The following is a 22,659-nucleotide window of genomic DNA, read 5'->3' as shown; positions in this document are numbered from 1 at the left end:
TTTCACATTGACTACATTTTTAAGTTTTCTCACCAGTGTGGATTCTCTGACATAGAGAAAAACTGGAACTCTATGTGAAAGTCTTTCCATTCGGAATACATTTATAAGGTTTTCCAGGGTGTGTTATCTGATGTCCAGCAAGTCCAAAACTGTATCTCAAAGTCTTTCCACATTGATTACATGTAGAAGGTTTTTCTCCAGTGTGGATTCTCTGATGCACAGAAAGACTGGAACTCTGTGTGAAAGACTTTCCACACTGATTACATTTATAAGGTTTCTCTCTACTGTGGATTCTTTGATGTTTATCAAGAGAAGAACTACATTTAAAATTCTTTCTACATTGATTAAATTCATAAGCTCTCTCTCTAGTGTGGATTCTCTGATGTGAAGTAAGAGGGTTCCTGTGTCGGAATGTCTTACCACATTGATTGCAAAGATAAGATTTCTCTACAGTACAGCATCTCTGATGTAGAATACAAGAGGAGTTTTCAAGGAAGGTTTTAACACCTTCATGACACTCATGAGATTTGTTTCTAACATGAATTCTCTTATGGGAAATAAGGGACCAATGTCACCTGAAGGTCTGTCCACATTTCATGCTTTTATGTCGATTTTGGCTAGAATGAAATTTTTGATGATGAATAAATGATAACTGTTGCTTAAAGGATCTATCACATTCAATGCATTCATAATGTTTCTCTCCATTTTGAATTTTTTGGGTGGTCAATGAGCTTTGAATTATCAGTGAAGGCCTTCTTACCTTCATTACATGCATAAAACATTTCTCTAGGATGACTTTTCTGATGTCTAATTAGCTCTGGTTTCAAGCTGAAGGTTATCTCACATTCGTTACATTGATAATTTTGCACTTCCACAGGCTTCTCATGAAACTCAATAAGCCCTCCCTCTACAGTACAGCTTTCAGTATATTTTTGATCCTGTGAACAGCCATTCCCTGATACCCCTTTCTTACAGTGAATTAATACTGAACTTTGTCTGAAACTCTTTCCATCTTTATCAGATTCACCATGACTCTTTTCTTTTTTTCTCTGTCTTTATATGAGATTCACAGATTTCTCTGAAATTGAAGTCAGATCGGCCATCATTCAAGAATCTTGGCTGTTGTGATCCACAAAAATGTTTAGCCCTGAAGCGCTCTCCCTGATTTCAAGCCTGGTCTCTCCCTCTGAAGGAAACAAAAAAAGAAACATATTTATTTATGGACACATACACGTATACATAAATATATCCTCTTCCCTCCCGTATCAGTAAGAACCCCAACATAGCCTACCATAGATTCTTAGATCTGCATTCATAAAAGGGAAGCTAATTTTTGAGGGGTTAACAATCACTTTAACCAAGCACATATATCATTCAGTTAGTTCAGGGAGTCAGCACCGTGAATTTCAAAGAAAATACAGAGAAATCAAAAAATCAACAGACATGGCTTCCTCTGCCTTAATCTAACAAACAATTGGACCTCAGCTGTCTGACCACATTACCAGAGAGGGAAGTAAGACATCTGGGTTCTCAAAGCCTGACGGCTCCTTAGCTGCTTCCCAGAGTCCTCATCTAGCCAAACAAATATTTATAGTCAGTAAGCCCCCAGATAATCAATAGACATGGTTTCCTCTGCCTGACCATAATTCAACAGGCAGGTACAGTTGTCTGACCATCATTATCGGAGAGGGAGGTATGACATCTGGGTTCTCAAAGCCACATGATTGCACATAAAACTGTAAATCTGCTATGCACAACTTGCTATTTCTTTCAAATATACAATAAAATTATCAAGCAAATATTTTCTCCTTTTTTCTTTCCTCCTCACACTAAATATGACTACCATTAGACACAAACAGGTGCATATATGTATGTATGTATATATGTAATATATGAATATAATATATTTATGAACATACATATATAAATATATATGTGGAAAATTATTCTATACATACCTCTATTTATCAGGTCTTACTCTGGATGCAGATGGCCTTTCTTCACATGGCCTTAATAGTTAAATTGGGTATTCAGAAGGTGAATATAAATTATTCACTCAAAGTCATTCTATTTTGGGGGAGGGGGAGGAGTGAGGCAATTGGGATAAAGGGATCTGCCCAGGGTCACACAGTGAGTGACAAATGTTTAAGGCCAGATTTGATCTCAGGTCCTCATCCTTCCAGGGCCAGTGCTCTATCCACTGCATGACCTAGTTACCCCTCCAAGTCATTCTTAGAACAACAACACTGTTTCTACATATGCGGTTCTGTTGCTTTTGCTCATTTCACTCTTCATTATTTCATGGAATATTTTGCACGATTTTCTCAGATCTTTGAGCTCATCATTTCTTATAGCACAGAACGTCATAATTTCCTTCATAATCATCTATCACAACTTGTTTAGCTAACTGGGTAGATTTCAAAAAGAATCAGTTGGCAACATTGGTTTTTGAGAGAGTGTAGCCAGTGTGCCAGGGGTAGAAAGAAGACAGCTATGCACCTTAAAAATTTCACTTTAAATAAAATTAAGGGATGAGAAGGAGGAATGCATTGGGAGAAGTGGAAAGGTGGAGGCAGAATACGGTAAATTATCTGTCATAAATGAAGATGGGAAAGAGCTTTTATATTAGAGGAAAAGATGGCAGAGGTGAGAAGAGAGGGGGAATCATACTCTAATCAGAATTGACTCAAAGAGGGAATAATATCGACACTCAGTTGGGTATAGAAATAAATCTTACTCTACAGGACATCCTTGGAAATCACTTTGAGAGAGTAGGAGAGCAATACGCAGGGCAATAGCATTTATCGATATTCTTTATTAATATTTATTGAAGGATAAATTCATATGCTTTAGGTTGGTGTTAGAAACATACACAGAAAATGGTGAAACAATGTTCCGTACAGAGATCGTACCGTTCTCGGAAATCGCTTTGATTGAAGTGTTGTTTTTCTCCATCTCCAGAATATTTGCCAATATTCCCCCCACTCCCCTTCTCTCCCAAACTATCATCTGAAATAACCAACAATCGTTATCAAAAGCATGATGGAGGGAGATAAGTCAGTCAACCTGTTGGGCTTATCATCACAATCTGCCAAGTAGCTTTGCAAAGAATCTTCCTCCTCTGCAACATCATAGCGTCGGAACCTCTTATCTCTTCCTTGGGCAAAGGACTTTTCTGTGTCGATGGGCCGCGTGTGCTTCTTTTACATTTGGGTTTGGAAGACAGAGGTTCTTGACCTTTCCTTGAATTTTTCATGGCCTTCCAAAGCGCCTGAAGAAGGCACACGCCGGAGAGTTGCCCTGATTCTTGGTTCCCCAGTCTGTTGTCTGCCCCTTGCGTCCTGCTCCCAACTAGGGAAAAAGAGCAGGTGCAGAGACAGGGGAAGCGAATCCGAGGGAAAGCTCTCCATGCAAATGTCCAAAGGGACCTCACCATCACCTGCGCTGGTCACTGGCAGTTTCTTGAGTCTGAGTGCACATGGGCTGCCTGGGGCTTCTTCCAGACTTTGGAAAGTGGCAGCAGGGGAGCCCCAGCTGACCACACAATGGCAAAGGGCAGCCAAGGAGCTGCAGCTGCGATGCTGTTCTGGCAGCAGCCAACCTGCCAAGCCTGAATCCCTCTTGCATACCTCAGAGTCAACTTGGAGGTTGGGACAGAAAAGGGCACCTTCCAAATCTTCCAGTTTTCCTGGGACAAACACAGGTTCCAGGAGGAGTCCTTTATCAGAACTCCCTTCACCTCCACTGATCTCTAGGTGACCTGCTGCCCACATGGGGACATCTTCCTCGAAAATGGAGTGGGAACATAGTGCTTCAGGATCGTTCCATTGACATCTGGCTTTGCACTCTGTGTGCACTTCATCCGCCTTTGCTTTCACTTGGTTCATTGTCCCACTTCTCTCGGCAGCTTTTCTGCAGCTGACTTCCAAGTGAGCATGCATGCTGTGAAAGGGGCAGCAAGCGGTGGACATTCCTTGTTCTTGCGGTTGACCTGGGAAGGAGAAAAAGTGGAAGATGGATCGTTGGGAAGGAGAGGACACTGGAGCAATCTCCAGAAGGGAACAGAATCGTGTGGCAAAAAGTGCCTAGTTTTCAAGTGAAGGAATACCTCCTTTAAGCAGTTTTGAAATACGGCAAACATTTCACCTTTGCCAACTTTTAACCTTTCCCAAAATGGGCCCTCTCCCCCTCCATAGAAAAGATATTCCCAACAAGTTGAGACCTCCTCAAGGCTCCCCTTGAAGTCCATGCTCCATACTCACCATAGCCACTGCTGGAGTCTTCACTGGCACGAACATCCTGCCTGCCATCGTCACTGGCATCATGTCTGCTGTCAACAGAATTGGCACCACCTCTGTCATTGCTGCTGTTTCCTTTACTGTCCTCAGTCTGGTAGGCAGTTGGGAGGTCAGCACACAGGAGGGCCTCTTCCAAGTCTTGCAAATGTCCAGGGACAAACTGAGGTGGCAAAGTGAGTGAAGGAAGCAAAAGGAATTCTTCCTCTGAATTCAATCCACTTCCACTCTCCTCTGGATGACTTGAAACTGACATGATGGCCCCTGTGAAGGAGATGGCATGGAAAATATGATGGAAAGGGAGTCAGTGGAAAGAAAGCTCTTATTCACATTCAACTGCTGCCCATCTTCTAAGCACTGAACAGGCTTTCTAGCACTCTCTCCTCCTTGACAACTCTGCTTCATTCCTAATCTCACTCCCCACAGCAGCTCTCTGAAATATTTCCATCACTGCCTTCCAACCTTTCTTAGCATGCCTTCACCCTATTTCATCCAATCAAGCCCATGCTAAAGCATTGGCCCCACATGACACTGAAGCCCTTGGAAGACTGTCATCTTGCTGTAAAAACAATTACTTGGACTGCCCCTCCTCTCTTTTCTGAGGAGTAATCATTGTCCTTGCCAAGACAAAGCCTCCAGGGTTATCTTGGGGCCCAAGCTGTCCCCCTTTCCTTGGCAGATTGTGCCTTCAATTGTTCCCACCACTCTGAATCGTCATCCTCTCCCAACTTCCTGCCTCCTAGGCTTTCTTCTACAAACTGGCTCATCACTTTCCCCATTCTTCATCCATTTTCATGGAAGCTAGCTCACCAACTTCCCCATCCATTCTATGGAAAGAGCCTTTCTAGCTAGCCCAGAAACTCCACACCTCATGGAGAGGGTATCCGCAGAGTGACACTGGTGCCCTTGAATGGGCCTGATCTCCAGTCATCATCCTGATCTTGCCCTACAAACTGCCAGGCTGTAGGTTTTGGAAGCTTAAAGGCTGGGAGCAAGCGAGAATACGCCAGGCAGGAAGTGCCCCCTTTTGGGCAGAGGAAAGAGCTGATGTGTAGGTAGGCAACAGACTGTCCCGGGTTCTGGCACCTAGAATCCTGTTCCAAGCATGGAGTCAAACCTAGTAACTCCCCTAAGCTGGCTCTCTCTCCTCAGTCACTCAAACACATTTCCTCTCACTTTTGAGAGAGTTCAAGGAAAAAGGCATCTCCTCAGAGGCAAACTTACCTTGCATGGCCTTCCTGGGAGCCTACTCAGGGGCAAGTAGAGTTCCAATTCCAATCTCTCCTCTCAGCACAAACCACTGAAAATGAGCTGCTGCAGCTCTTTTATATGATTTCCCCCAGGGATCTCTTCCTATTTCCACTTGACACCAAGAAGTTGTGAACTCCCATTCACCAAATGAGGGGCACAGGAGAAAGTACCCTTCTGTGTCCTCCACCCCTTGCTCCAAGATTCACACCTCAGTGCTCTCTTCTCTATCAACCTACCCCCACCTTCAGCGCTTATCTCCTGGATGACCTTTAGCCCTGAGACACTTTCCAAAGGTATCCAACCGGTCCTGCCTCAGAAGCAATTACTCTTGATTTCTTACTTTCACGAGTCTCAGTCTCCTAAGGACTGATCAAGGACCAAGTCTCTAAAGAATGAAGCATTCCTCTAAACTTGACTATCAATATCATAAGAGTGCAATTCGTTGTAAGAAATCATACAAAGTTAGGAATAAATACATGACTAAGTGTTACTTTTGAGCATGTGGAACCCAGATTGGAACTACATTCAACCATGCTTCACAGTGTGACAATTGTGGTCCATGAAATCCTACCATCAGATGACCACTTTTACAACCTCTGCTAGTAGAAGCCCATTAAGTAGAGTACCCCATGCTACAAAATGTTGCCAATAAAAAGAATTCATGTCAAATAGAAACCACATTGTTGAAATCATAACCCCACATTCTGTGTGATATCATTTAGAATGTGGATTCAAGTGGCATGGAATTCCTCCTGCTCATCATTTCAGAGAAATGTTCCCTCCTAATCCCATTCTCAAGATAAGTCCTGGTGGATTATATTCTTGGGCATTGAGAGAATCTGGGCAAATGCACCAATCTGAAATTTGATAACGGGGACACCTTCAACCAGTTGTGTGAATTTATTTAAATGAATATAAAGTGCCCATAACCATGGCTGCCACAGGATAGATCCCACATGTATAGAGAGTATCCTGATGGGCTCCTTAATTAGTTGTGATAAGACACTTGTTTTTAACCCATGAATCAACAGCCATATGATGAAGTACATCAACTGTGGAAACCTTGGCTCCTAAGATCAATGGAAAGATCCATGAGAGAAAGGAGTCATAAACAATGCTGGCCCAGTTAAAGTTGCACTTCCATTGGACAGAGAGCAAGGGGGAGGTCCAGACCAAGATCAAGAGAGAAATGGAGAGACAGAGAGAGACAGACAGACAGACAGACAGACACACACACACACACACACACACACACAGAGTAGGAGTGGAAAGGGATAAGAGAAGCAGAGGGGAGGGAGATGAAAGAAGTGGAGCAGATTGGGGAAGATGGGTAGGGTGAGAGGAGAGAGAGAATGAGAAAAATAGGGTAGGGAAAGAGAATGGAGGGAAATACAGTTCATGGTCATAATCTTTTAAAAAATTACAGCAGGTTTCTCTGATCACGACCTCATTTCTCAAACATATACAGAACTGAGTCAAATTTATTAAAATAAGAGCCATTCTACAATAAGTGGTCAAGGGATGTAAAAAGGCAGTTTTCAGGTAAAGTAATCAAAGTTATCTGTAGTCAGAGGAATAAATGCTCTAAATCACTATTGATTAGAGAAATGCAAATTAAAACCACTCTGAGGGATTACTCCACACCTATCAGGTTGGGTAACATGACAGAAAAGGAAAATGATAAATGTTGGAGTGAATGTGGGAAACCGAGACACTGAGGCACTGTTGGTAAAGTGGCATACTGACTCAACCATTGTAAAAAGCATTTTGACTTAATCCCAAGGTACTATAAAAGTCTACTTAAGCTTTGACCAAGCAATACCACTGCTAGGTCTGTACCTCAAGGAGATTAAAAACCAAAAATTGACACATACCTATATGTTACAAAAATATTTAAAGCAGCTCTTTTAGTGGCAGCAAAGAATTGAGAATTCAGGGGTTGTCCATCAATTAGTGAATGGCTGAACAAATTGTTGTAGGTGGTTGTGATAAAATACTGTTGAGCTTTAAGAATTGATGAGCAGAATGTTTTCAGAAAAACCTGAAAAGACTCATATGAACTGATACAAAGTCAAATGAACAGAGCCAGGAGGACGTTGTATACAGTACCAGCAATACTACGATGATCGGATGTAAATAAAGTAGTTATTCTCAGCAATACAATGATCCAAGGCAATTCTGAAGAAAAATTCAATCCATCTCCTGAGAAAGAACTAATGGAAGTATGAGGGCAGATAGAAACATACTTTTTCTTTGTTTCCTTATTTTTCTTCTGATTTTTTGTTTGTTTTCTTTCACAACCTGACTAACATGAAAATATGTTTTACATTTATAACCTGTATGAATTTACTTGCCTTCTCAATGAGTGAATAGGGGTTGGGGTGAATAAGAGAATTTGAAACTCAAAAATTTTAAAGAAGGAATGTTAAAAAATTATTTTTACATTTAATTGGGGAAAAATAAGATTAATTTTTCAAAAAAAAAGTTTTATTTATAAACATTGTTTAAAAAAAAACCCAAAGTAATAGTGCAATTGATCATCAAATATATTTATCATTTAATACACCATTTCTCACTATCCAATAGAAAATAAAGTTTTTCTATAATTCCTACCAATTTTTATATTGTTCATTCTTGTGACTAGATAAGGAACTAAAAATGAAAAACACCCCAGTCTCAGTAGGATAACTTGCAAATTCTCTTCCTGTTTCCTAGCTCATCCATATATGAGGAGACACTCTCCCTGCATCCTGGTAATAAATCAAAGTCCATAATATGGCATAACAGAGAGCTGGGCCTGAAGTCAAGAAGACCTGAGTTCCTGAGCCAACTCAGTAACTTACTAGCAATGTGACCCTGGGTGAGTCCCAGTACTTCTGTTTGCTTTAGTTTCCTTATGGCTTCCTTATTTCTAAAATCAGAATAATAATAGCACCTACTTCCTAGGAGTCTCATGAGAAACAAATGAGTTAATATTTGGAAAATATTGGCACAGATGAGGCACTGTATAATTGTGAGCTATTATTATTATTTTTACTACTTACTTTTCAACTCTGCTCTCCTTCTCGAACTGCCATTCTGCTACAATGTCCTAACCTACCTCTACTTCAATCCTTGGAATCTATTCTTTGGTCACATGCAGGTTCTGGCCTTAGACCTACCTTCTGTCTCCTTCTTCCACCTTATAACCTACAAGGAATTACCTTTGTTCAGTTCTAATTGGATGGGACCTCAACAGACCCAACACGGGAGATTCCAAGGGTTGCTGGAGAGTGTCCTGCTATGGGACACCTGGGAATCAACCACCTATCTCCCTAAACTGACAATGGCAGTCATCTATATGGATCTGGCAAATGATTCCTCAAGAATGGAAACAAAGACTGGACCATAAAAATCATAAAGGAACTTGGCTTGGTGACTTCTGCAAGCCTCAGCACTGGATTATTTCAAGATTGGCATTCCTGCCTACTCACATGCTGATTAATGAGGAGAGAAAATCACGAAACCAGGTTGCTTGAGTCCACTACAAATTTCAGTAATATGATTGATCTCACCTGGTCCCCGACTCTTGCAAGGCAATCCTCTGACACTTTGCTAATTCCCTATATCAGCTTTTGCAGATCTTTTCATTCCTCCCAAGCCCTCCCATATAGCTTGCTCCCACCAACCCTCTCATCTGTCAACTTGACCTCGTATTTCACTGAAATAATTGAACCTTTACCTGAGCTCTCATCCTAATCTCACCTAATAGAACAGCCTTATTTTCCTCCTTTACCCCAGTGTCTGATGAAGAAGGGGCTCACTGCTCCTCCAACATATGCCCTATTTTATCATATCCATTTTCTTACTAGTTTTCAATCTTTCCCTTTTGACTGGCTTCCTCTATGCTACCACAAATCAAAGCATTTCTCCTCAGGATTCCAAAAGCCCTCAGTTTGAGATGAGCTGTGTTAGAACTTTACTCTTATCAGATTTGGCTCAAGGAGGGAATAACACACTCAGGTACAGAAATCTAACTTACCCTACAGGAAGTTTAGAGGTGAAAGGGGAAAGAAAAATGAGGAGTGGATAAAAAGGAGGGGAAAGTGGTAACAGAAAAGGGAGGGGACTGATAGAAGGGAGGGTAGATTGAGGGAGGCAGTGGCCAAAAGCAAAATTCTAGTGAGGAGGGAGAAAGAAGGAAAAAAAGCAAGAACAGGGGAAAATAGGATGGAGAGAAAAATACAGAGTAATCATAACTCTGAATGTGAATGGTATGAAGTCTCCCACAAAGTAGAAGCAGATAGCAGAGTGTGTTAAAATCCATAATCCTATATATGTTGTTTACAAGAAACACATCTGAAGCAGAGGAACACATACACAGTAAAAATAAAAGGTTGGAGTTAAATATATTATACTTCACCTGAAGGAAAAAAAAGCAAAGGTAGCAATACTGATATCAGAAGCAAAAATGGATCTTGTTAAAAGAAATGAGGAAGAAACCCTACATCCTGCTAAAAGATACCATGGACGATGAAGTAATATCATAACTAAACACATATTTACCAATTGGTAGAGCATCCAAATTCTTAGAGAAGTTAAGGGACTTACAGGGAAAGCAAAACTATACTAGTGGGGGACCTCAATCTCCCCCTCTCAGACCTAGATTAATCTAAGCACAAAATCAACAAGAAAGAAGTTAAGGATGTGAATAGAATTTTAGAAAAGTTAGATATGGTAGACCTCTGGAGAAAACTGAATGGAGACAGAAAGGAATATACCTTTTCTCAGCGTTACATGGCACCTACACAAATACTGACAATGTATTAGGTTATAAAACCCTCACAATCCAGTGCAGAAGGGCAGACATAGATCATGATGCAATAAAAAGTACAGGTAATAAAGTGTCATGGAAATATAGATTAAAATTAATTGGAAACAAAAAACTTAATCATAAATAATGAGTGGGTCAAGCAAAACAAAACCATAAAAACAATCAACAACATCATCTGAGAGAATGACAAGAAAGAGACAACAGACCAAAACCTATGGGATGCAATGAAAGTGGTTCTCAGGGGCCGTCTTATATCTCCAAATGCTTACATGAATAAAATAGAGAAAGAAGAGATCAATGAATTGGGCATACAACTAAAAAAACTAGAAACAGAACAAATAAACAATTCCCAATTAAATACAAAATTAGAAATTCTGTGAACCAAAGAAGAGATTAATAAAATTGAAATTAAAAAAAATTATTGAACTAATAAATAAAAAACTAAGAGCTGCTTACATGAAAAAATACTAAAATATGTAAAGCTTCGGTCAGTTTTATTTAAGAAGAAGAAAGAAAACCAAATGTCCAGCATGAAATATGAAAAAGGTGGATTTACCACCAATGAAGAAGAAATCAAAACTATAATTAGGAGTTACTTTGCAAAACTGTATGCCAATAAATTTGACAATCTTAGTGAAATGGATGAATATGTACAAAAACGTAAATGTCCTAGATTAACAGAATAGGAAATAAAATACTTAACCTCATTGCAGAAAATGGAATGGAACTAGCTATCAACAAACTCCCTAAGAAAAATCTACAGGGTCAGATGGATTTACAAGCAAATTCTATCAAACATTTAAAGAACAATTAATTTCAGTATTATACAAACTATTTGGGTAAACAGGCAATGAAGGAGTCTTATCTAACTCTTTTTATGATACAAATATGGTGCTGATACTTAACCTGGGAAGAGCCAAAACAAAGAAAACTATAGATCAATTTTTTATGATACAAATATGGTGCTGATACTTAACCTGGGAAGAGCCAAAACAAAGAAAACTATAGATCAATTTCTCTAATGAATATAGATGCAAAGATTTCTAAATTAAATATTGGAAAAGAGATTACAACAATTGATCACTAGGATAACACACTATGACCAGGTAAGATTTATACTGGGAATGCAAGGCTGTTTCAATAATAGGAAAACTATCAACATAATTGACCATATCAACAACAAAACTAACAGAAATCATATGATTATCTCAATAAATGCAGAAAAAGGTTTTGACAAAATACAACCCTCATTCCTATTACAAATACTGTAAAGCACTGGAATAAATAGAGTCTTCTTTGCACCTACCTAAAATCACCAGCAAATATTATTTGTACTTGGGATAAGATACAAGCATTTCCAATAAGACCGGGAGTGAAAAAAGGATCTACATTATCACCACAGTTATTGAATAGGGTACCAGAAACATTAGCTTGAGCAATAAGAGAAGAAAAAGAAATTGAAGGAATTAGAATAGGCAAAGAAGAAACAAAGCTATCACTCTTTGCAGATGTTGTCATGGTGTACTTAGAGAATCCTAGAGCATCAAGTAAAAAACTATTTGAAATAATAAACAAATTTAGTAAAGTTGCAAGATGTAAAAAAAACTGACACAAATCATCCATATTTCTACATATTACTAACAGCCCAATAGCAAGAGAGAGAAAGAGAAATTCCATTTGAAGTTACTGTAGACAATATAAAATATTTGGGAGTCTACCTGGCGAAACAAACCCAGGAACTATAAGAACATAATTACAAAACACTTTTCACACAAATCTAAATAATTGGAAACATACCAGTTGCTCATGGGTAGACTGAGCTAATATAATAAGAATGACAATTCTACCTAAATTAATTTGCTTATTCAGCGTCATGCCAATCACATTAACAAAAAATGAATTTATATAGCTAGAAAAAAATCATACAAAATTAATTTGGAAGAACAAATGGTCAAGAACATTTAAGGGAATTAATGAAAATTCATAAAAATGCAAAGGAAGACAGCCTAGCAATACCAGATCTTAAAATTATAAAGCAGCAATCATCAAAACTACTTGGTACTGGCTGACAAACAGAGTGATGGATCAGTGTAATAGGTGAGGTACACAATGTCAATGACCATAGTAATCAGTGACTATAGGAATCTACTGCTTGATAATCCCAAAGACTCAGCTCCTGGGATGAGAACTCACCAACAAAAACTAGTGGGAAAATTAAAAAAGAGTATGACAGAAACAAGGCATAAAACAAGGTCTTATACCCCATCATATATAAAGTCAAAATGGGTGCAGGATTTAGATATCAAGACTGATGCTATAAGCAAACTAGGAAGGCAAGGAATAGTTTACCAATCAGATCAATGGAGAAGGGAAGAACTTATGACCAAATAAGAGACAGAGAACAATATGAAACACAAAATGGATGACTTTGATTACATCAAATTGAAAAAGTTTTCTACAAACAAAACCAATTCAACCAAGATTAGATGGGAAGCAGAAAGCTGGGGGAAAAATTTTAAAGCCGGTGTCTTTGTTAAAGGCCTCATTCCTAAAATATATATAGATATAGATGTATAGATATATACAGACAGAGAGAATTGAGTCAAATTTTTAAGGATACAAGTCATTTCCCAAATGATAAATGGTCAAAAGATATGAATGGGCAGTTGGCAGGGAAGAAATTGAAACTATCTACAATTATATGAAAAAATGCTTGAAATCACTATTGATTAGAGAAATGCAAATCCAAACAACTCCAAGGTACCATATTCCACCAATCAGACTGGCTAACATGACAAAGCAGGAAAATGATAAATATTGGAGAAGATGTGGGAAAATTGGAACACTAATGCATTATTGGTGGAGTTGTGAACTGATCCAACCATTTTGGAAAGCAATTTGGAACTATGCATAAGGGCTATAAAACTATGCATGCCCGTTGACCTAGAAATACCACTTCTAGGTGTGTATCACAAAGAGATCATAAAAATGGGAACAGGATCCACATGTACAAAAATATTTGGAGCAACTCTCTTTTTGGAGGCCAAGAACAGGAAATCACTTGATTTCCAACCATCAAGTGGGAAATGGCTGAAGGAGTTGTGGTATAGGAACATAATGGAATGCTACTGTTCCATAAGAAGTGATAAGTAGGTGAATTTTAGAAAAATCTGGGAAGACCTAAATGAAATGATACTGACTGAAGTGAGCAGAACCTGGAGAACATTGTACACACTAACAGCCACATTGTGTGATGACTGCCTTTGACAGACTTAGCTCTTCTCAGCAATGCAAGGATTTTAGACAACTCCAAAGACTCATGATGGAAAATGCTGTCCACATCCAGAAAAAGAACTATGGAGTCTGAGTGCAGATTGCCCCAGACTATTTGCTCTCTTTTTGTTTTCTTTCTTCTTTCTCCTGATTCCTCCCATTGGTTCTCACTCTTCTTTACAACATGACTAATGGGAAATGTTCAATATGGATGTATATGTGTATAGCCTATAATCAGATTACATGGTATCTTGGGTAGGGAGCGAAAAGGTGGCAGGGAAAATTTAAAACTCACAATCTTATGAAAGTGAATGTTGAAAATTAAAAATAAATAACTTAAAACAAACCTTCACTTTATCCGTTCCTAGCAGATACTGTCCTACATCTCTCTTCCCTTTCATGGCTAAACACCTAGAGCTGGCCATTTACACTTGGAGTCTCCAACTCCTTCACTCTTACTTCCTACAAAACTATGCATTCTGGCTCCCAATTCACTGGTCAATTGAAGCACCTTCTTCCAAAGTGACTGGTGATCTCCTAATTGCTAAACCAAAGGTCCTTTTAATCAGTCCTCATCCTTTCTGACCTCTCTGGAGCTTTTCTTACCATCATTCACCATCTCTTCCTTAATACTCTCTTTCCTCCAGGTTTCAGGGACACTCCTCTCTTTGGGTTCGCGTCGTATTATGTCCCAAACTAACCTCATTATCTTTCTCCCAACCCTCCCATCTTCTTACTTTCCTAGCACTATGCAGGTCTACCTCCTGACTTTCCAGGCTCATAGCAGAGATGTCATCCACTGCTAACCATCTCTCAAGCTCATGTACCATCACCGTCCCTCCATTTTTAATCTTTTGGAAAGTGGTGTTGCTTCCACCTTGGTAACATCTCTCACATCCGTCCCCCTTCCTCTCCCAACACTGCCAACTTTTAGGTTCACACCCCAATTACCTCACACCTGAAGTGTTGAAAAAGCCTGCTGCTTGGTCTCACTGTCTTGAGTCTCTCCCTAGACCAGCTAATGCTCTATCCAGCTGTCAAATTCATCTTCCTAAAGCTCACATCTGACCATGTCACTGCCTCCTCAATAAACTGCAATGACTCCCTAGCACCAGGATGACACATACAGTCCTCTGTAGGTCTGTTAGGGACCTTCATCTGCCCCTCTTCTCCCTTTCCAGTCTTCTTTCATCTTACTTCCCCTTCACATATACTATAACCCAGTAGCAAAGGCCTCCTTCCTATGCCTTGAACAGGATAAACCATCTCCAGTCTCCATGGGCTTTCCCTGGCTGGTCCTCATGCCTGCAATGCTCCCCCTGGCTTCTCTGAAGCCCCAGCTCAAGCCCACCCTCCACAATAAGGATTTTCCAACCTTCCTTGATCTAAGTGCCTTCCCTCCCTTGACTAGCTCCAGTTTCACCTGTACATTGCATACTGTACATGGCTCTGTCCAGGTTCCCTTCCTCACTGGTCTGTGAGCTCCATGAGAGCAGGTGATGTACCTCACAATTCTTTCAATCTCCAGCACTTAGCACACAGCAGGCACTTAATAAATGCTTGCACACTTGAAGAAGGCCTAAGAAAAGGCCCATCTCAGACAGCCCAGGCCCTTTCTGGATTCCTTAAGGAGAGCTCCATGAACCAAAGTTCAAACAATAGATCTTATGGGATCACAGTTTTATTCCAGGAACACAGCTGAAGGCACAGATAATTTAACAGATGGGGAAACAGCTTTAAAGACTTTCCCATGATTTTACTGTGAAAAAATTTCTGAAAAAGAAAGACAAGGCAGGTCTTCCTGCCCACAAGTCTAACATTCCCTTCACTGTGACATGTAGCTACCCTTGTACTAACAGCCCTCACAAACCTGCTTTCCCCTCACTCACCTGGACAGGAGGTTCTGGGGTCTTCTTGCTCCAGCATCCAAGGTGCTTCCCCTCTTGCAAAATGGGAGATCACATCTTCTCTGGGAGCTGGAAGTCCTGGGCACAGGAATAAGGAAGGGAGGAAAATGGAGAAGATTGGTAAGGTAGCTCTGTTTAGGGAAAGGGGGCATGAAAGGAGGGTCACAGAGGATTCCCAGCATGCCTCAGGATCCTTGTCCATGATATTTACTGTTGGAAACTTTGGTGAGGAATGGGAAGGAGATCATGTGGAAGCCAATTTGGAAGCAGAAAATTCTGTTTTCTCCATGTTTGTCATAGAAGCAAGGGCTAAATTCACAGATTCTGTTATCTAGAAAGTAAGAGATAGCTGGTAGTACAGTGGAGAGAGAAGTTTGGCCTCGATTCAGGAAGCCCTGAGTTCAAATCTGGCCTCAAACATTTACTAGCAAAGTTCCCAAAGCAAGCCACTTAACCTCTGCTTGCCTCAGTTTCCTCAAATGTAAACTGGGGATAGTAATATCATCTAACTCACAGGCTTGTTAGGAGGATGAAATTAAATAACTTTTTTTGGCACATTGCGGGCCCACGGTACGTATACATAAATGTTTATATTTCCTTCCTTTCCCACCATTTCTGGTGGAATTGTTGGGATTTAAGAAGGAAAACCAAGAACCCTTTTGTTACTCCAGGCATTTGAGAATAAGACCAGGAGCTGTGAGGCACAAATGGATGCTTGTCAACCAGAAGAACCTTCCAAAAACCGGACTCAACCTGAAGGGGAAGAGGCTGCTTTGGGAGGTAAGGGCTTTCCTGCATGGCCCAACTCCAAGGAAAAGCTGCCTGAGCATTTTGAGAGACAAAATTCATGTTCAAGGAGATTCTCTGAGATTAATCTGAGATTCTCAACATTGGTTTGATCTTTGACCTCAGTTTCCCTAAAACTAGTAAGGGACAACTTCAGGGGCAACAAAGGAAACTTCTCATTTTCTATCGCACATGGCAAAGGCCTTTAATGGGAAAATCAGGCAGGAAGAGGATTGTCCCAGATGTAAGAGATCTGCATTTTGGCCTTTCCAATCACTGATAAATTCTCCAAATCCTGAATACTAGGAAGGGAATGAAGGAAGTTTTTTTGATGGTAGATTCATAGATCTAGAGGAAGTGTCCTTACCTAGGGAGAGCAGGTTCTGGGCATTCTCCAGCATGACCTCCTTGTACAGTTGTTCCTGAGGATGGTCCAAAAGGCCCCACTCCTCTGGGGTGAAGTCCACAGCCACATCCTAGAATGTCACCAGCTCCTAAACCATCAAAAGTTATAGGATTAGAGCTGAAAGAGACTCCAGAATTCATCTAGTCTGACCCTCATCAATTTACTTGAGGAAAGTGAAGCACAGAGAAGAGATTTGCCCAAAGGTCACACCCTTAATGAGAGTCAGAGCCAATGCTTAGAACCACAGTCATGAAAAGTCCAATGAAACATGGAGAACTGCTTTTTATATTTGCAGCTGGAATAAAGTTGAGAAATGGGCTACTAAGAATTGTTTCTCCCTATGGAAACGGAGAAGTTATTTGATCTGTCAGAGATACATGGAGATCTCTGGAGGAGAAAGAGAGAAGGTAAAGTGAAAATTCTCCCTCATCAGAACAGGCATAAATGATATAACATAAAGAAAATTCCACCAATTTCAAACAGAAGAACAGAGTGAAAGTTCCTTATCCCTCTCTTTCTCCCTCCCGGCCTAAGATACCCCCTACCGGACCCTGTCTCAGCACCTGAAGCTGAGGATAACAGGAGGCTTGGCCCCAGGAGACCTGCCCTGGGGCAGTGGTAGAGGCAGCAGTCCAGTGTCCCCCACCTCTCTTCAAACATTGATTCTCAAGAGACAGAAACTGCCTCTTCCTATCCATGATACCCCCAGGTGAAAGAGCAAAGGAGGAGCCTGAAGGGACTGCTGCCCAACAGAGTCTAGCCAAATGCAGCCTTCCAAGGAGGTGACAGAACCTGGTCTTCCAAATGTTCCAACAGGTAGCAAGATCATCTCCCACCTCACTGTGCTGAATACCCAAGTGGGGGCAGTTTCCACCAACACAGATATCCAGATCACCATTGCAGCCCTCAGTGCCAAAGGGGAAGACAGTGGTAGCAGCAGGACCATCCAGCCTCCTGGATCCCAAGCCCCAAACCAAAGACATTAAGTGACCAAGAGGACAGAAGTGGCAGCTGAGAGCATGGCACCAAAACCTGCAACTAGAGATGTGACCCTCCCCAGACCACTAGGGGCCCATGGCAGTTCAGAATCAGAGCTGAAAGGGAAGCAGATGAGAGCCTGGCCAATATTCAGCGTTCAGAAAGATGAGTTCTCATGGACTGCATTCCTGCAGGATCAAGCAAGAGATAGAGGAGGAGAATTCACATCAAGTGCAAAGTCAAGTCAGGTTGAAAGAAGCCCCAGCTGCATTGACCTCCTGGCAGGATCCTGGCAGAAAACCATCTTGTTCCTATACGGGATGATGCAGTTGGCCATCAACAGCACTAAACAGAAACTCATGATGTAGGGCACCCACACCTGGATGGAGGATGATGTTCCCCACTTTCAGCAAATGGCCAAACTGGGCTGGAAGCCCCTGGAGCCGAGGTGTCCACCATTGTCTGAGCACTGGGAATCACAACACAAAAGGCCCATCCCTGACCTCCACAGCAACCTGGGCCTCAAAGCTGAACTCCCCTTGACTGCACGACAGAAGATGAAGCTGCTACTCCCAAGGGTCAACTCATAAGTAGTACCAATTCAGTGCCCAGTGGGTCAATCCCGGGTGCTGCAGCCTCTGGTGAAGGTGCCATTCACCCTGGCTGCCTCTCTCATGAATTCAGATCTTGTCCTTCAGGTCAAGTGAGTGCCCATTGCCCCAGACCTGATGAGTGACTATCTCCCTCTTTCACTTACAGACCATGGAAAGAGGAACAAGCTGTTCCTAGAGAAGGGCTATCTCCTTTGTTTCCGGCTCAGTCTGTCAAAAAAGAACATCTCCAGCCCATGGAAGAATTCTCCCAGTTCACAAGACCCATCAAAGTGGCCCTCACCCTTTCCAGTGGTGAGGGAGGAAGTACCACTCCCTTAGCAGGATGCTTTCCTTCTCTCTGCCTCCACACCCAAGAAGACCTTCACAGGGCTCCGGTCCCCATTATGGGTGTCTCTGACATGCTTATTAGTGGAGTAGCAGAAGGAAATTAGACCTAAGGTCTTCTGCTTCTTGATGGAGGAATGGTGAATGAGACAGTTTGGCTACAATCAAGAGGACTTGAGGGGCACTGGTGGGACATAAAGCTGGGAGGGCAGGTTGCTGCCCTATCATGGACAATGAGTCCTCAGGGGGACAAAGTGCCCAGTAAGTCACTGGGGCCACACGCTGTGAGCTGGTCCCCCAGCTCAGCAGGCAAGCCGTCAGCACAATCAGCTGGAATCGTAATAGGGACAGCTCATACAGTGGAGAGAGCTAGGGGAGTGGACACAGCGTCTCTTGGTCTGCCTTTGTCTCCCTTCCTGCTCACAACTTTCTTACCTAAAGATCTTCACTCTTTTTAAACTGCTCTCCTCACTTCCCTCCTCTTTGCCTTGAGGCCCAGCCTCTGAATGCTGGCTCCTAACTTTCATTCCCCTCTCCCATCCAGAAGTGAGCGCAGGGTGCCATTTAGTCTCTCGGGGTGGGGGGAGTCAGGAAACATTTCCTATTTATCATATTCACTGTCAGCTCCCTGACCAGTCATGTAGTTAATGAACAAGCTCTTGCTGCCTGCCCAGCTGTGTAGGTAAGGATCCCTGGGCTGCACATTGGCTTAGAAAACCACATATGAACATTATTTATACTTTATTGCATCTTTATTTTGTAAAATAGTTCCCAATTCCATTTTAATGTGCTGTATTTGACACCAGGTCTAGATGATTAAGTTCCAAGGCTCAGTTCATCCAAAGGAGAAAGAGGAAGTCTAGAATTCCTGACTTTTTTCATCTTCCTCATTTTTCCCCCTTTTTCTTTTGGTTACTCTTTGTTGAGGCAAAGTTTCTTCTTGTATTTCCTGGGCCAGGACAATAGTCCAAACAAATCTGGAAAATTAGGAAATGGTGGCAGGTCTTTTAGAGGACCCCTGGGTCTTTGGGGGTGGGATGCGATGGGACCAGGGATTCTGGTTTCCCCATAACAAGGATTAGTTTTCCCTAAAAGGCCACAAAGCTGTCTCTAGGATTCATTGGTCTTTGTCTCCCTTGAAGTGGCTTCCTGGTGACCTGAGGGCTCCTAAAGTCCCTTCCACAGGGAGTTGTGGCTCCTTTCACATGGTGGCCCCTTTGGAATCGCCATGCCCTGTGCTGTTGACCAGACAAGTTTCCACCTGAATAGGAGAGGAGTCCTATCCACTGATTTAAACCCCACTAAGGACCAAAGCCTGAACTAATCATCCAGACATGCTGTGCTCTCTGAGTGAACTAAAACCCCACTTTCCTGTGTCAGCAATTAGAGGACCAGATGAGGCTGAGCAAGTGCATTCTTCCTGCTTGTAAGCACTGAAGGACAGGAAGTCTGGGGACAGGACCCTGGATTGAATAGTGCAACTTTTATCTTGGTATCCTATGGACATATGCTCTACAGGGGAAACACAGATGTGCTGGGATTGTAATTTCAAGGGACACTTGGTCGATTTTCCTGTCTTATTGTATTGACAACCTATTCTACTAAGAAATGTCCTTTCTCATGCTATAGGTAAAAATATATGGAGCCTATACTTTTTGAGTGACACAGACATCCTGAGTTGGGATTGTTCTAAAACATATAAAAGTCTTCTCATCCTTTTTATCAGTCAGTCAGAATTAAAGCTCTGACTCCTTCTATACGTTCCCTAGCTTAAGGACATGAACAACATGAATTTATAGATCCCCTTGCCTGTTGGTCTCTTTTAACCAAACTTATAGATGGACGCCAGAAAAGTGTCACTGTGTCCTTGGGGCATCTCCCTGCTGTGTTAGGGCAAAGTCAACCTTTCTTTAATGTTGAGTGATTTGTGAGGGTTTCATTCCATCCCAACATTGAACCTGAATCACCTAGCTGTTGTTAAGCACACCCCTACCAGAAAGAGGGGACCAGATCCTGAATAGTTGGGGAAGCATAAGGATGCCAGGAAAGTGCAGGGAATCACTGAAAAGGAGGAAAAGATCAAAGCCAGGCCTTTTGTCTCATTTCTTTCCCTGATGACCTCTTTATCCTATTATCTCCTCCCTTTGTCCTTGCTCAGAGTGGTCCTAGTGAACTGGGCTCCTGACAGACTGAGCAACCCAACACCAACAAAGCTGTGGCCTTGAATCTGGCTTAGTCACTGATTCCCAGCCTGCAGCCCACAGGAACCAGTGGTAGCTTTGATTTTTTGGTAATGTTCAAGTATCTTATTTTGAACTTGTGAAATAAAACAAACTTTTACACAAAATAGTTGAATGAAAAAAGATACTTGGACATGAAAGTGCAAGTCTATTATGTACAAATTGCTATTCCTAGTACATATTTAATAAAGTTACCATATAATTGTTTCCCTTTTTTCTTCCCCTCCCCCACCCTAGAGATAGATACCATTAGACACAAATGTGTGTGTGTGTGTGTGTGTGTGTGTGTGTGTGTGAGTGTGTGTGTGTGTAAGATCATTCTATACATACTTCTATTTATCAGGTCTTTCTCTGGATGCAGATAGCTTCTTCCTTGATCAGTACCTTGGAGTTAACTTAGGTATTTATAATAGTCAGAAAGACTTAGTCATTCAGAGTTGCTCTTCAAACAACATTGTTGTTGGTGTACACAACGGTTCTGCTCAGTTCCCTCTTCATTATTGCCTGCAGGTCTTTGCATGTTTCCATTATTTCTTATAGCACAGTAGGATTTCATAATAATCATATATCACAACTTGTTCAGCCATTCCCCCATGGATGGGCATCCCCATGACTTCCAGTTCTTGGCCACCACAAAGAGAGTTGCTACAAATATTTGAGAACATGGAGGGTCTTTTCCTTTTCCACAACCATCTTTGGAAAAAGTCCTGGTATTTCTGGGTCATAACTTATCGATGAATTGATTGGTTAGTAGTTATTGTCTCTCATACATATATATGCACACATAGGTATCAGCGTATATACATACACACACACACTCATATACAAGAAAGTGCCTAAGGGCACCTAACATACAGGTGTGTTTTCCTCATCATTCTGTTACTAGGAAACAAGTCTAGTTCTCAACATTGTTAGAGCCTACAGGATTCTTACTTATCAGTTAAATGCTGAGACAGCTTATCTGAAAACATTTGGACAGTATGGTGCCCAGTGACTTGGTTAACTTGGCCACAAATTAATGCACCCTCCTTTACCTAATGATATGTTCCCTGACCACTTCTATTGCTGTTTCATCTACCACCTAGATCAGGAAATCTTAACTTGTTTGTGTGCTAGTTGGCGAAGCTACTCTGAATGCTACTCTGGTTGTTGAAAATTTAGGTCAAAGGAATGATTACATTTCCATTAGGATTGAGTCAAAATAAAGACGTATTTTTTCCCATCCAAGTTCCCAGACCCCCTGACAATTCTCATCAAATTCCTCAGGGGTCAGTGCACCTCAGGTCAAGAACCCTAGACACAGATAAACAAATATAACTTCGACTTTGAGGCTGAAATCCCCTTCTCCCTGGGAAGCCTTCCCTCAGTGATCCCAGACTAGCTTTTCTGAACGCCCATGACTGACCTCGCCTGGACAAGGATGGGTGTGGGGAGGGGAAAAGCCCGCAATTCAGGCCCTGGCGTACAAGGAGTCCCTGGGGGTCGGGAGCCCGGGGTTGAGCCTGCAGGGAAGGAAGAGAAGGGCCACAGGGGGCCTTGAGTGCCGAGCACACTCGGGGGCAGCCAGATGGTACCTGTTCTCTCCAGCGTGTCCTTCCCCACCTCCAGGTGCTTCTTCACATGGAGGTCTCCGTGTCCAGGGCCAAGTAGTCCGGCCCGGCATAGGAGTATCGGTCAAACCCACGCTTGACGATGAGCTGGGGGAACACCTCGCAGCCATACCTGTCCTGGATCGTGTGAACCCCTGCCCCGTCGCCGCCCCGGAGCAGCGC

General features: G+C 41.8%; 1 pseudogene; it reads left to right on the top strand.

The window, feature by feature from the left end:
- Positions 1-16,246: 16,246 nt before the first annotated feature.
- LOC140507288 (forkhead box protein M1 pseudogene) lies at positions 16,247-22,028 on the top strand (annotated as a pseudogene).
- Positions 22,029-22,659: the final 631 nt, after the last annotated feature.

Source organism: Notamacropus eugenii, chromosome 5 (genome assembly GCF_028372415.1).
Source record: "Notamacropus eugenii isolate mMacEug1 chromosome 5, mMacEug1.pri_v2, whole genome shotgun sequence".
Taxonomy (NCBI): Eukaryota; Metazoa; Chordata; class Mammalia; order Diprotodontia; family Macropodidae; genus Notamacropus; species Notamacropus eugenii.
This window is presented reverse-complemented; position numbering and strand designations above follow the sequence as displayed.